This window comes from Paramormyrops kingsleyae, chromosome 12 (genome assembly GCF_048594095.1).
Source record: "Paramormyrops kingsleyae isolate MSU_618 chromosome 12, PKINGS_0.4, whole genome shotgun sequence".
Classification (NCBI taxonomy): Eukaryota; Metazoa; Chordata; class Actinopteri; order Osteoglossiformes; family Mormyridae; genus Paramormyrops; species Paramormyrops kingsleyae.
In genome coordinates, this window is record NC_132808.1 from 30,361,846 (window position 1) to 30,376,255 (window position 14,410).

Genomic DNA, 14,410 nt, shown 5'->3' on the forward strand with positions numbered 1-14,410 from the left:
GTCTTTGTGAAGCATCTGATTACGACATTACGATAAAACGGTCTCCGCCGTTTCCACTAACTGATATATCCGGACAGTCCTCTCTAATTAAAAGTTCGGTTTTAATAATGAGTATGGATTGTTCAATTTGCTAATCGCGCATTGGCCGTCTCAGATATCATGGAACGATCAATTCGGAAGTAATGCCAGCCCTGGTTATTTAACCATTCTCAAGAAGGCCTCTTCATTTGCAGTGAAGTGGAAGTTCCTCTGTGGAAATATTCATCTGGTGTGACTCAAGAAAATGCAAAAGTTGATTCTGTAACAGATATTTCTCTGAAACTATGATGTACAGACCAACCACGTATTTTATAGAGAATAACGTAAACAGCATGCTGTAAGTGTCACATCTTGTCATGTGAAGTACAAGGCTAAAAACCCTTTGTCATTAATGGATGTTGATTTTGCAATAAGACTTGCATGGTGAAACTCAACAGTCATTGTAAATCCATCCAAATTCCAATAATGTTTTATAAATAAACTATAAAGAGGCATTATGGTCACTTGGATGTACAGTAGGTATTTAATATTTTAAGACATAATTCTGCAGCTACTTCCTATCTATTGTATTTTTGGTAATGAGGATTGCTTTCATATAAGTGTTAATGCTGTTGTCATACAGTGATACGTAAACGTTTTACAACGGCTTTCCGAATGCGGAAATTTCTGGGTTCCGACGGTAAAACGTACAACCTGGCTCTTCGAAGGTCTGCGGGATTTGAAATAAGTTTTAATTAGCACCTGATTTACACCTGACGCGCCCGTGGAGGAGATTTACGATCCAGGTATTGGATTCACTAAAAAACGCTATGAGCTGAGTTTGAGACAGACAGTGTACCGTGATCCTTAAGTACGAGCATTTGGGCCCCCTTTGGCTCTGCAGTCAGTAATTATCGTGCTTTATGAAAAGGTTACAGAGATGGGGCTGATTCCGTGCTGCACAATGCAGCTCGACAGCACAGCGATAGAGGATTTGTGACAGCCAGTGTCAGGCTCTGTCGAGGTCTTCCGATCGCACGTTGGACCACAGCATTGCTCCATGCCGATCTTGATGGTTTGGGGGCCCTTCTCTGTCTGGCAGACGCAGGTCGTTATCCTGTATCTAATACAACACAGCAAGACTAATTTATTCAAGGAACTCATCGCAGCAGAATTAGGAGAGTGACTTAGCCGAAGTTTGAAGCAATCGCTTTCTTCCTCTGTCACCCTCCTCCCCGCCTTGCATCTGGCACTACTGCTTCCAGAATCAAGATTTCCTCTCCAGTTCAGTTCAAAGTTTCTGGGATTAAGCTAAAATGGCGGTGGACGGCAATCAGGTGCTTTGTTTTTAAGTGAAGATGAGCCGGTCGCTGCAGGGAAACCGCGAGCCACTCTGTGATAATGAATCCCAGATGAGTCTGAAGTCGATTCGGCAATCAGGCTGTCTTTAGAGCTGCCACAGGGGCCCATCCTGCATCAAGAGCACTTTAACAAACTCAATCTCTAACTTTCGCTCATTCACAGACTGTGACGAAGCAGAAGCAGAAGACGAGGCCCGAGTTAATGACTTCTCAGGGATTTACAATCGCCAACAGGATCCTGTGTTTCATCCCGGAATCGGTGACCAAGGAGTCTCGTGCTTTATAATGCATGTGGTCTTTTTAATAGATCCTGCTAATAGATATGCATGTTGGATGGGTATTTGTTTGAAAGCAGCATTTTAAATTAGTTCTACATTTCAGGATTTGCCGTCTAATATAGATACTCTTCTAAATATCCATCCATCCATCCAGGACTGAACTGGAGATTAAAATTAGCCCTGGACTCTGGAGTCCCTCCAACAAATTTTGCAGAAAGGGGGGGTGGGGAGGGTTCCAAATGATTAATTTTACCAGTCAGCATACATACGGTAAGTGGCTCAGCAGGCTAAGTCTCTGAGCCTGTGATCGGCTTGAGTTCTGGCCTCGGCAGAAGAGTCACATGTTTGTGAATCCTTGAGCAAGTCCCTCAGCTCCATGAGTGCTGTGTGTAGGCTGACCCTGTGCTGTGACACCCCCCCCCCCCCCTCCCAGGCTACGGGGTAGGTGAAGAGTAGAATTCCAATGCACCTGTACTTGTGCAAATGGCAAATTAAGGGTTCATCAAACAGTGACCCCCCCCCCCCCCCCCATGAAAATGCACAATATGCCAGATACCCAGTACAGCCTTGTACCCATGCCGGTCAGGGATGCAGATTTTTCAAAACATCAAGTTTCAAAATACCTCTGTTTGTCATCTGACCTGTGAGTAAGAAAAAACATATACCATTGTTCATAATAGTTCTTTCGTTCCTCGCAGAATATCCGCATAAAAAGAAGATGCATATATATCCATAATGAAGATGCACACGGCTCTGCTCTCTGGGTAAAACATTTAGCAGTTTGATTATGTCTCTTCAGCTCTGCCGCACAATTCGTTCAGAACACATCATCCTCGCAAAACGCGAGCTTAGTGGCATCCGTGCCATCTCCTTAATCGCTGCGAGGAGGGTTCGAAATGTTCCCTGGAATTTTTTACTGGAGACAGACCGTAATGAAGACATAAAGCGTGACCTCCATAAGTGCCTAGAGTTTTAAAAAATAGGTTGTAGCGGGTTGCACCAGCCAAGGGGCTTGAGACTAAGTGATGTGTGTTTTTATACAGAAATGGGGTTTAATAGTGAGGTTGGATGTAATGGAGATAAATCAGTCCAGGTGTGGTGGTAGAAAGCTGCCCAAAAACAGAGCCAGTCCAATGCTGGGCTGTTCGGTAAGGAGACGACCCCGGCCCCCCACCATGATTTGAATCTGTAGAGGGTTTTATCAGCACAGCAGTGAACCAGAGTTGGCCTCCCCCCTCTTTATCTGGGAAAGGTTAAATGGGAAAGCTGGGAGGCTGGGAGCAGGTGGGGGGTGGGGGGTGATACAGTCGGACAGCGATGGCCATGCAGGGGAGAGGGAGTCGCTGCGTCATGCTTGGCCTGGTACTGGTACTATTTATGGCTGCATTGCTCTCCCCACTAGCCCAAAACAATCAGATGCAACGGCAAGAGAGACAAAGAGGGGTGAGAGAGATGCTGAGTGACAAGAGACACCAGGTGACGAGTGAGACCTGAGCGGCGAGAGAGATGCCAAACGGCAAGAGAGACACCAGGTGACGAGGGAGACCTGAGCGGCGAGAGAGATGCCAAATGGCAAGAGAGATACCAGGTGACGAGTGAGACCTGAGCGGCGAGAGAGATGCCAAACGGCAAGAGAGACACCAGGTGACAAGTGAGACCTGAGCGGCGAGAGAGATGCCAAACGGCAAGAGAGACACCAGGTGACGAGGGAGACCTGAGCGGCGAGAGAGATGCTGAGTGGCAAGAGAGACACCAGGTGACGAGGGAGACCTGAGCGGCGAGAGAGATGCCAAACGGCAAGAGAGAGACCAGGTGACGAGTGAGACCTGAGCGGCGAGAGAGATGCCAAACGGCAAGAGAGACACCAAGTGGCAAGAGAGATCCGAGCGGTGACTGAGACCCAAGCAGCAAGGGAGACACTGACCAGTGATGGAGATGGTGACCGGCTTGGGTGGACTGACACAGGGATGCACGTTCCCTCTTCCTTACAGCATTTTCTTCACAAAAGCTTTAAACAATAGTGGGAAAATAGAATTATACAGCTTTTCTGCCTTTAGACTCCTAGTCTATAGTCGAAACAAATAGCTAAATACTGTAGTATCAAGGATGTGAATATACTTATACAACCAGTACAGTATTTAGGTTATGCACTTCCAAAGGAGGAATAGATGAGGAAGTTACCTGCAGGCCAGTCATGAACCCTGTGCTGCCCAGGTTAGGCATTTGCCTTCCCAACAATGCTGACCAGGATTTGTAGCTTTTCAGCACAGATGGATGTATGGATGGATGGATTCAATTAAAATTATTTTTATATAGCGCCTTTTGCAACACAGTCGCCCAAACCCATATACATGGGTGTGTTATGATACATTACATCATCATTAAAGCAGAATTATAAAAAAAAACATAGGAAAAAGGGAAAACAAAAGAAATTAAAGAAAGAAAGGCAGATGACAACGGAGGAGAGGAACCGAAAACTCCCAAGTAAGGAGGGAAAAAAACCTCTGAGGGTCCAAGATCAACTGGCTGCCCCCCCCCCCCCCGGGCAGACTAACGTTATAGAAAAAGAGAGAGTGGGCTTGTTTGCTAGAAGCCAGGTGTAAACTGTGGTCAAGGTCAAAGCCAAAGTCCCTCACTGAATCAGGGAGTCGATGGATGGATGGATGGAAGCAACAGATTGGGATGATGATGCAGATTTATCCAATATTTCAAAGGGTCCCTGGCACACAAGCTGGCTTCCCATATAACACAGCACCTGTTGGGTGTCAGCGATTCTTGCATGACATTCATCATAGCATTTTTCAGGGAGAATAGAGCTGCCCCCAGACCATCTGGCCAGCAAAGCACCAAGCCCTGACAGGGCCTCTTCCTAGCCAACGCTACCCCTACCTTGTTTTTTCCAATCTCAGATCCCCTTTCCCTGCTTTGTTTCCAAGAGGAATCTCATGGACGTCCATCTCCACATAAGGTGTCCCGCCGTTTTCCCTGTCATGCTGAGGGCTGGCTGCTTTTCAAGTGGAATATTTATTACTGTAGGCTGTGTAGCTGTGCTGACACCAGACTAAAGGAGACTGAATTCTCGGCTCTTGTAACTCTCCCTCTTACTCATTATCACCCCTGTTTTCCTACATAAGCCCTTCGGTTCACCCGGGTACTTGATACTGAGTGCTGACCACCGGTGAGCCGAAATTTCGATTGCTGGCGTTTGCGTGCACGAAGATGAATATCTCAGCGCAGTGAAAAGGTACAAACATTCAGGTAAACAAGGAGTTTTATTGCCTCTGTGCAAATATCAATGTACCGGCTTCTCCATGGTCGGCACCAGCCCCAAGAACCAGTGGGCATTTCCTCAGAAATATTACCAGCATTTCGTAAGCAGCTCAAACTCAGCACGACTGAATCTCAAATGAGAATCCTTGAGTTTAAGCCTGGCAACAAGATATAAGAACAAACACTTTGCCTTTCTTAAAGCTTTTATTCTAAATATTTTATTTAAAAATTGTGATAACTTCAAAAAGCTTAAATAGATATGAAACCCTAACAGATATCCCTGACAATGGTGACAGGATAAGTTGGGTCCCTCTTCCGATTAGTCCCGTCCTTGTTCAGATTTTAAGTAACTATTGTGAGAAAATAATATGTCTATTGTTTCAGTCCTGGTTAACCTTCTGTTCCTAAGACAATCAAAAGCACTGCATTAAATGTGTTACCCTTTATCTCTAGATTAAAGAATTACATTTCATTGTCTCAGTCATAAAAACGAGACCTTTAAACCCTCTCTTAAATTGAGTCCCCATGTCAGAGCTGCGAGAGGTTGCGTTTTTAATGTAGGTGGAGTGCATTACGCAAGAATCCCTCATCGCCAGCAATTCATCAAATCCGGAGAGGAGCAAAACTCACCCGCAGTCCTTTGGATAACTACTTGAGCGCTATTGCCTCTCCAGTCCTCCCAATTAGCCTCCCACTCAACACACTTGGCCATGAACGACAGAGGCGTGTCGTGTTCCTGTGAAGCTAGAGGTGGACAGACCACGCCTGTCCATAAACGCATGTCTAAAAGCATAAATGCAGGCAGAATGCATGAAACTTGCAGGGGAAAACCAACCTACCCACCTGCTTTGCATACATCAGTCGTGGATTAAGGCAATGAGTCAGAGGTCACACTCATCCCATTCATAGATAATTACTGGTTGTGGAAAAAAATGTCGTAACTGGTCTTCTGTAAGGGGGTGACATTGGTGTCACCTGCTATTTAATCAGTGACGGTATGTTGCGTTTCCGGGCTGCTGCACTGGAAGTTATGTACTGTCACTTTTAGATTCCGATGAAAGTCGCTCTGCATTATCCCCAATAACGAGCTGTAATTCCGGGTGCTTGGGGGAGAGAGTGATTTAAATCGCTCTTGGGGAATTTCTGGTCATACTGACAGAGTCTCTTTTAAGAAAAATCTTTCAAGTAAATAAAAAAGTACTGGCAACTGTACACATAATTAGATACATTCAGTGGCACTAAGGAGCCCAAAAGCGCTTCACTTCCACAGAGATGCAGTTGCAGAAGTCTGTAATAAACGGTTAATCTGGATACATTCTCGCTCCGTGTCGTTTCCGTCGAAATGACCAGTGGGGAGGCTGAATTGAATGACAACAGTGCCCCCTGCAGGTAGAAAAAAAACTATTCCTTTAGATCAGTATAAAGCACTTGGGCGTTGGCTTCACAGGAGACTCTGCAATCACTGATACTTTTGCAGCACACAAACGCACGCAATATTTAAAGGTGTGAGGTGCATAGGTGGCACTGCTTGCAGAATGTTCTAGACTATGACATTGGCAATCAGCGGAACGACACTAAAAGTGGGGGAGTCATTTAACTCTAGGATTTCATAATAGCGCGGACTGAATAAATTATATTGCAAATCTTTGTGCATCTTCACAGGGAAGAGCCTGAATGTTTATGTGCTTGTCTTAACTAAAAACCTGTGCGTCGGCTTTTTGCCTTTGTAGCAAGATTTTTTTTTATTTCAAGCACCGTATAATTCTGAGCATCATTATCAGTCTGCCGAGAGACGCGGGAGTCTGACTGCTGCGTCTTATTGTGTCTGCGGAGCCCGCAAACCCAGAGACACTTATTTTAAAGACTCATTTTCACTATTTATGTTTTCCTGTGACATTTACATTTATTCTTTCTTTTTGACGTGTTTGAAATTATTCAGTTCGACGCGAGCTTGTGTTTGACTCATTCTTTACATCCAAGCGATTTATGGCTGAGGTTAATTAGCTCCCTAAAACAGTACAGCTCGTTCCGAGACCTGAAACAGATATTTAAGTTGGAAGCGTTATTGCTAAATCAAAATGTCACTTACTTGCTCGACTTCGGTGCACATTAATGCAAGGATTTTGATGCACTACCCTCGCTGCACCAGCCCCCTTCATATGAGTTAAGCTATTTTCCTTTACTAAATGTTCTGATCCAATCTCCCCATTATGTACAGCCCTGCCCAGACATTACAAACTGTTTGGAGTAGCGCGTTTTAACGGGGAAAAATAGCGTCTTGGACTGAAGTTCCTAAGTGCATATAAATAATTATTCATTCAGTGGTTCATTTGTTTCCTTGACAGATTCTTTGTGCCTTAACCAACTTATAAAGCCCTTTTAAGTATATTTTAGAAGAATTTATGGTTTGTCTAATTCCCCAGTACGCTCTCCCTGTTCTTAACCTTGATGGGTAAAAGTACCTGACACCTTACATTTTTCAGTGTGTAATTGTGTAATTGCCTCTGTCAGAGTAGAGCTTAATGGCATAAAGGGAAGGTGAGTGAATCTGCAAAAGCCAGCGCCACTCACTAGTAACTGTGACTGCTGGTAATATTCCTTCACCTGAAACAGTGACTCTTCGGAACTTTTTCTTATAATGAAACCGTCTCTCGGCTGGATAAAAAAAAAAAAAAACAGACCTTTGAGCTGGTTCTTGGCAAGGTCTCGGCCCTGCTCAGCATCGCCAAACGTGCTTAAAGCGGGTTATTAGAAGATCTCAAATTGTTTCCTCTCCTAAGCTAACCTTGATCATCTGTGTTATTCCAGAACCTCTGTATATTGCTGCAGTAGCAGTTTCAGGTGAACTAGTTTGGAGAACAGAGCTGATTTACAGAGGGAAAAAATCAAGGTGCCCGCTTTCCTCAAGAGGAATAAGAAAGATGACATTGGACAGTAAAAATTTCATATGGGCTGACAGGCTGTATTTGTTGTGCTAAGGCTAGAGCCTTGGGTCAGGGCTACCTCTGCTGCTTAAGCTACGGCCTGAACCCACATGGGACCAGCAGCGAAAATGTGGGGTCCGCCATTGGCCTTCCACCGAACTGCGACCCTGACGCGTCTTAGCCAAGGTGCACCCCCGAGGAAGTGCCCGACATGAAAGACTGCAGCCCAAACTGTCTCCAGGTAGCAATGGACGAGGGAGTCAGCTAGCATAGCGGTCAGACGATAACATCAGGGGTGGGCCTCTTGTTTCTGGGGCTCCACTCAGTTACCCCCACCCCAGATGTTTCAAAAACTAAATAAACAGTGGGTGACTACAGTCGGAAGACCGTAGCCAGCTAGCTGGTTAGCAGAACATGCTGCTTCAGCATCTGCATAAGGTACGTGTTCCTTTAATATTTAGTGTAGTGACTGTTTGTGGCCAGCAGGGGGCTCCCCAAACCTCAGGGGCCCCACACACATGCACGGTTTGAATGGTGGTAAACACCGCTGCACACAATAACCAAAACTATTTAGTTCATGACCCAAAAAGGGGCCGTGTTCTAGCGCTCCTGTCAGGCTTGCTTAACCTGGAAGGCCCCAGGGAAATATCCTGCTCAATAACACTTGTTGCTGGAGGTAAAACAGCAGACTAAACAATGAGCACAAAGCTTACATCTGAGACTTGTTTCTCATTATTAATGAAGGTGCTTATTAAGCTAAGGCTTTGTAGTGATAAAACCAAACTTCTCTTAATTTGTTAGCTCTTCAGGGGGGGTCACGCGATGACGTTCGCAGGGCTCCTTGTTCTCAAGGCGAAATATTTACTTCCAGAGTAGAGTCTGCCTTAGAAAATGATGTAATTAACATGGCCGACCACTTCCCCTTGTATCTGCTGTAGTCATTAATTTAGTCTAATGGGAAAGATGTTTTGTCGAACTGCTAATGTAGCGCATTTTTCAGGCAAGCTGTGATCCTGGCAGGTCTAAATGCGGAGGAAAGTTATTAGCAGTTTTACTTTAGCATGGTAATAAAACCACTTGTTTAAGCCGCTGGTTTATTTCATTTATTTTACTTTTGTGTAGTTTTTTTTCGCTTTCTAAACTTACAGGGCCCTTTTTTTTTTTTTCTTTTTCTTTTTTTTAGTCAAAAGCGGCAAGAAATGTGGAAGCAGCGCGGACCGGCTAATTGAATTGACTCACCAGGGCCGCCCAGGACTGCAGCTAACAATCGTTTCGGCAGCTTTGAAGAGCCGCGCAAAAACCAAAAAAGACCATTGATTTTGCGTCTGAAGAAACGTCAGATAGCTGTCGCATTAAAAAGGATTAATAGGGAAAAAAACATCACACCAAACATGTAATTATACACAAAACCAATTACCGTCATGCTCAACCCACCCATTTTTTTCCTCTCGCGAGTACCACGAACGCCGCAGACTGCCATTAAAGCCCCGCTAATCTAGGCCTGATAGATGCACCGTGGTCCTTTACCCGGAGATCCCTGACAATCCGCCCCGCTGTGCTAGCTAATGCTACGGCTAATGCTCCGTGTGGAACGGCGCCACCACAGTGCCAGAGGTTACCTCTTAAAGAAGCCACACTCCAAAACGTCCTACGTGGCTGGATCGGTACCAACCTTTTGGCAAATATATGGTTTCTTGCTTATTTACATTCACCATTCATTTATTTGCTTAAACTCACTTTTTGTTTGTTTGTTTCACTCTTACATCCATCACGTGCTTCTTCTGACTGAAGGTAGACAGTCTACTGTAAATAGTATGTTTAAAATGTTCAAAACGATCATGACTACATACCTGTAAATCATCTTGAAATTGTCCTTCATTTTATGTTTTCCTGGGAGACACCTGCCAAGAAAAATGACTTATTTGCTTAATATGATTGGCCAATAAAGATCTTGCGGAATCTGATTCTTCTAATGTTTTGACTGTGATTTTTTTTACATAGACAGGACAGATCAGTAAAAAGCGCTATAAGCAATGTTATCCTATCAGGGAAATTACTGACAATTATTTTTTTCCTTACTGTCACATAGAAGGTGGATGAGGACAAAAAGAAAGACACCCCCCCCCCCCAAATAACAGCACTGTTTATGGCCCCCCCACCACCTGCCGATTCCTCGGGACCTGGTGGCGGATATCGGAGTGAGTGGCATGACGATACAGTCATTACACACTCAAGGACTCAGGTGTGTCTGTGTTTCCAAAGTGTCACCTCGCTATCTGGGCCCCAAGTGAAACACCCGCTATTGATTTACTATCATCCCCCATAAAAAAAGGTGTCCCCCCCCCCCCACTCTAAAGACAGGCCATTTTTTCTCTTTCACTTTAAATTGACGGCCTGCAGGAAATGGAATGTAATTCTGCTGCGCTGAGGCCAGTCCGGCTTCTTATCTGACCCTTGTGTCTGTCCCGCTCTCAGTTTGAGGGTGTCTACAGCTCTCTGGTTACTTTGGGGAAAAAAAAAGAAACAGACCCATCACAAATCCTGTCAGAGGGCACCCTTATATGTAGGCAGGCCTTCCCCTTATGTAGGCAGGCCTTCTCCGGGACAGCCTCCGTAGGATCTTTAGAGGTGACACCCCAGCTGATCAGGCTCAAAAATAGATTCTCCCACGCCACAAAGCGAGACGCGGCACGCCGTAAATTGAAATTAAGCGAAGCGGTTCGGCCCGTGGAGGGAGCCGGCGGGGCGTAAATTATTCAGCCGTTTAGGTCGCAGATTGGAATGGTCACTCGCCGCCTTTTCCCTTAAATGAGCGGGAATCTCTTTCGCCTTTCCCCCGGATGACCTACAGCACGAGATGCCGGATCTTCGTGACCTTCGTTTGTAATTAAATTATTTAAAGAGCAATGAAAGGATAAACATAAATGTGCAGACCTCTCCCATGGTGCACGGATCGCTGGGCACGTCTATACCCATAATCCCCTACTCATTGCATGTAATATTCTCATGCAATGGTGAGGGTTCCCTCAACAAGACATAGTTACAGCGCAATACAGGCAAGTGCATCAGTCACACGCTGGTTCATCGTGAAGCACATCCATCCATCTTCCACAGCCACTTTTCTGGGGTTGAAGTGAGGCTGGGATCACCTCAGAACACAATCATCAGGATGCCAGACAGCAGCCATTTGAAGTCCTCATAATTATGGTAACATTTTTGGAAAAATGCAAATTCCACACACAGAACCAGGATTGGAAACAAAACCTTGGACCTAGAACCTTGGAGACCACATTCAGATGTGGCCCAAAGCATAAGCAAACAGGTTAATCAAATTTTGCTTAGGGTCCTGAAAAGGCTTGGGCTATTGTACTGCCTGCCAAATCACCGTGCTGTGCTCAAGCCACGATCCCCAATTAAGGTTTTTAATTTGGTTCTGTTGGCTTGACTCGCCAGCTCGATTTTTCTCGGCTGGTTTCATCTCGGTGTCAACAAGTTTCTGGTGGACGTTCAGCGCCATTGGCCTCGTCGACCACCAACGCACCGCTGAGCCCTCCTGTGCACGACAGAATGACGAGGCGTCTGTCACAAGCCTCCGCGGAGGCTTAGGACCACGGCCGGCTAAATGCCATCCCACGGCACGTTGCAGGGGGCTGATTCGGGATGGCGAAGTTGCAGTGCCCCTCCCAACATGACATTTAGGAACTTCCAAGTTTGGCCCATGCTCAAGGCTGGAGAGGCCCATCACACATAACTAACCACAATCATTTCAGGTGTGTCCCTGCCGATAAATTTTGCCAGCCCGCTAACCCGGGAACTGGGAGGGAGCAAAAACGTGCACTGTCTGCACATCCCCGAGGACTGGATTGGGAAACACTGCACTCACCAAGAAAATGCTCCACGTGGCAGATGGCCTGCCCGTGTTCCTCGGTACTTTAACCCTGAGCAGCTATCTCAGTTAGACACAGCAGCGTGGTATGTGGAGGCATCGTACATCCAAAGGAGGGGAGATTTATCGTCAGGGAATCTCATGCAGCCGCCACAAAGAGGATTTCCAGTCGTACTCACGAGTTCCTTGGTTGCCAGCAGTAGGACTCGTGATCGCTCTTTTTTTTTCTTGGCTTATCTCTCCTGCACAGCGATGACTCATCCTCTAGGTGGAAAGAGAACGGGTCCAATGGGGGGCATGAAAGGGAACGGCACCTCTGAGCTGATGTCGTCTTTCTGGTGGGAGGGCAGCTGTTGAGCGCGGTTGGGATTAATCACACCAGCGGCGGCAATAAACACCTGGAGAAACTAGTAGAAAAGGACGGGGAAAAATAGCCAAGTGATGCAATGTTTGTCGTGCTAGCTGTCGCCACAAGCACGCTGAAGTTTACTCAGTCCGCGGTCTGGCCGATACGGAGGGTAAGTAGATTCGGTGCGTCACTTTTCCCAGCGATCCCCCACATGGCCAGATGAACCTTTTCTCAACATCTGAGGATGTCAGAAATTTCAAAGTGAGCCAGAAAATCTATTTGACTGCCAGCCACCCCCCCACCCCCCCAGGAATGCGACTGGATGACCTTGCCGTAGACAACCCAGGACGTGTATAAAAAGGCCATAAACCCTCTTGCGAGAACTTTTTTTTTTCCTTATTTTTTCTCCTCCCTTTGTGAGCTAAACAGCCACCGGCTGCTCCGCTCTCGCGCGTTCGGCCGTGTACGCGAGGCTTTTGTCAATCCCCGATGCCCAGGCGGAATAACCAAAGCAAGGAGGAATGCATGAAATGGGCAGGGGAGCTGAACGTTAATTTAAACACCCCACAGAAAAATGAAACGTGACATTGCTTTATAAGCAGTCTAATTAATATGACATATATGCCACGTGTGTGTGTGTTTATACATGCACAAATATGTATATTACATAAAGAGGTGCAGCTAGAAATTTTGGGGCCCCGGGCAAAATATCACATTGGGCCCCTACAACTATAAATGAAATTCTATAATTTAATCAAGGGCCCCTTAAAGTGCTGGGCCCCATGTACATGCCAGGGTATCCTAGCCCCTACTGTGGCTCCTGACACATATATACAGAACCCAGCACAGAGGAGAAAAGTCTATTGCAACCCTCAATATCAACACAATAAACATCTCTGCTTGGTGATGAAGACAGAGGGGAGCTGGGCTTTCACACTACACTTGTAAAGTCAGAGCACAGGCAGGGTGAGTATAACACACTATACTCCTTGTAAAGTCAGAGCACAGGCAGGGTGAGTATAACACACTATACTCCTTGTAAAGTCAGAGCACAGGCAGGGTGAGTATAACACACTATACTCCATGGCTTTACTACACGCCGTTGAGTAACAGGCCTCCCCTCCCCTGCTGCAGATCCACGTTCTCTGTGCGCAGCATCTCTGTGATTTTGAATCTCTTAAACGTTCACATTGCTTAGGTTACCGGGCCGACATCCTCCCAGATGGCTATCTTAGTCCTGAAGCCACGTATGATGGCATTATGACACCGCTTTAAAGTTCAAACAGTGTGCTATCCTTAAAACATGCTCCAAATGTTAGTTTGTTTCAACTGTTTCTTTTATTATTATTATTATTATTATTATTATTATTATTATTATTATTTAGCTTTGTCCCCCAAGAAATCGGTATTGCATGTTCAGTCGATCTGTTTATTCTAAAGTGCTGCAAATACTGTGTGCTTTGGTTCCGGGTGTGCAGATAATTTGATTTTTAAGCCCTCTGACTCGGCTCAAACAGAAGGAAGCAGTGTAAACATCAGTAATGAACCCGATAACAGGCCCCAGCTCCACGCCACTGTGACCCGTGGAGATTACAAAGAGGCCGATGGAATTAGTCGCCAGACAAGCCCACCTGCATGTCCTCTTTAACTCATCTGGACTCTACTGTAACTGCAAAAGGTTTTTGATACCCAGATTTGGCTATAAACATGGGTACAAGGAGCACAATGGTGAAAGAGGTGTAATATCTATTCAACTATCCATTTTTCTTACCCACTTGTCCTATGCAGGGCTGCGGGCACCTGAGTCTATCCCAGAAGTTTTAGGCGCAAGGAAAGGAATGACGCAGGACTGGGTGCCAACCCATCACAGTGCAGACATGCCCACCATTCACAAACACATTCACACCTACGGGCAATTTGGTAACTCTGGTTCACCTTAGCGTGTTATTGAAATGTGAATGGAAACCAAGCACATAGTATTATGTATTAATTATTTATTGCCAAAAATTACATTTATATACTGATGCCAGATGTGGAGATAATCTTGGTAACTCTGAAGGGAGACAGGCCAGCAATGTTAGGACGGGGGCGTGACAGAGGAAGAGATCCACGTAGCGGCAGGGTTTTATTATCGAAACAGAACATCAAGAGAGAAACGGAAAACGCTGCACGACCACGAGGGGTCAAAACTGGACTAAAGCAGGGAGCAACACCAGAAAAATCAATACAAAGGGTAGGTACGACTACAGGAAACTACAATAACTAACATGGGGTCACTACAACTAATAATCACATAGCAACAACAGGGAAACAGCCACAATCAG

General features: G+C 45.6%; 1 long non-coding RNA gene across 1 annotated transcript in view; it reads right to left on the minus strand.

Moving 5' to 3' along the window:
- LOC140593553 (uncharacterized) overlaps positions 1 to 12,067 on the minus strand; it is a 29,052-nt gene extending 16,985 nt beyond the window's left edge. The window contains exons 1-2 of the long non-coding RNA XR_011993941.1: positions 11,917 to 12,067; positions 9,702 to 9,752 (exon numbers count right to left, since the gene is read on the minus strand). This is a non-coding gene — a long non-coding RNA (uncharacterized lncRNA). The remainder of the gene's footprint in view (positions 1 to 9,701; positions 9,753 to 11,916) is intronic.
- Positions 12,068 to 14,410: the final 2,343 nt, after the last annotated feature.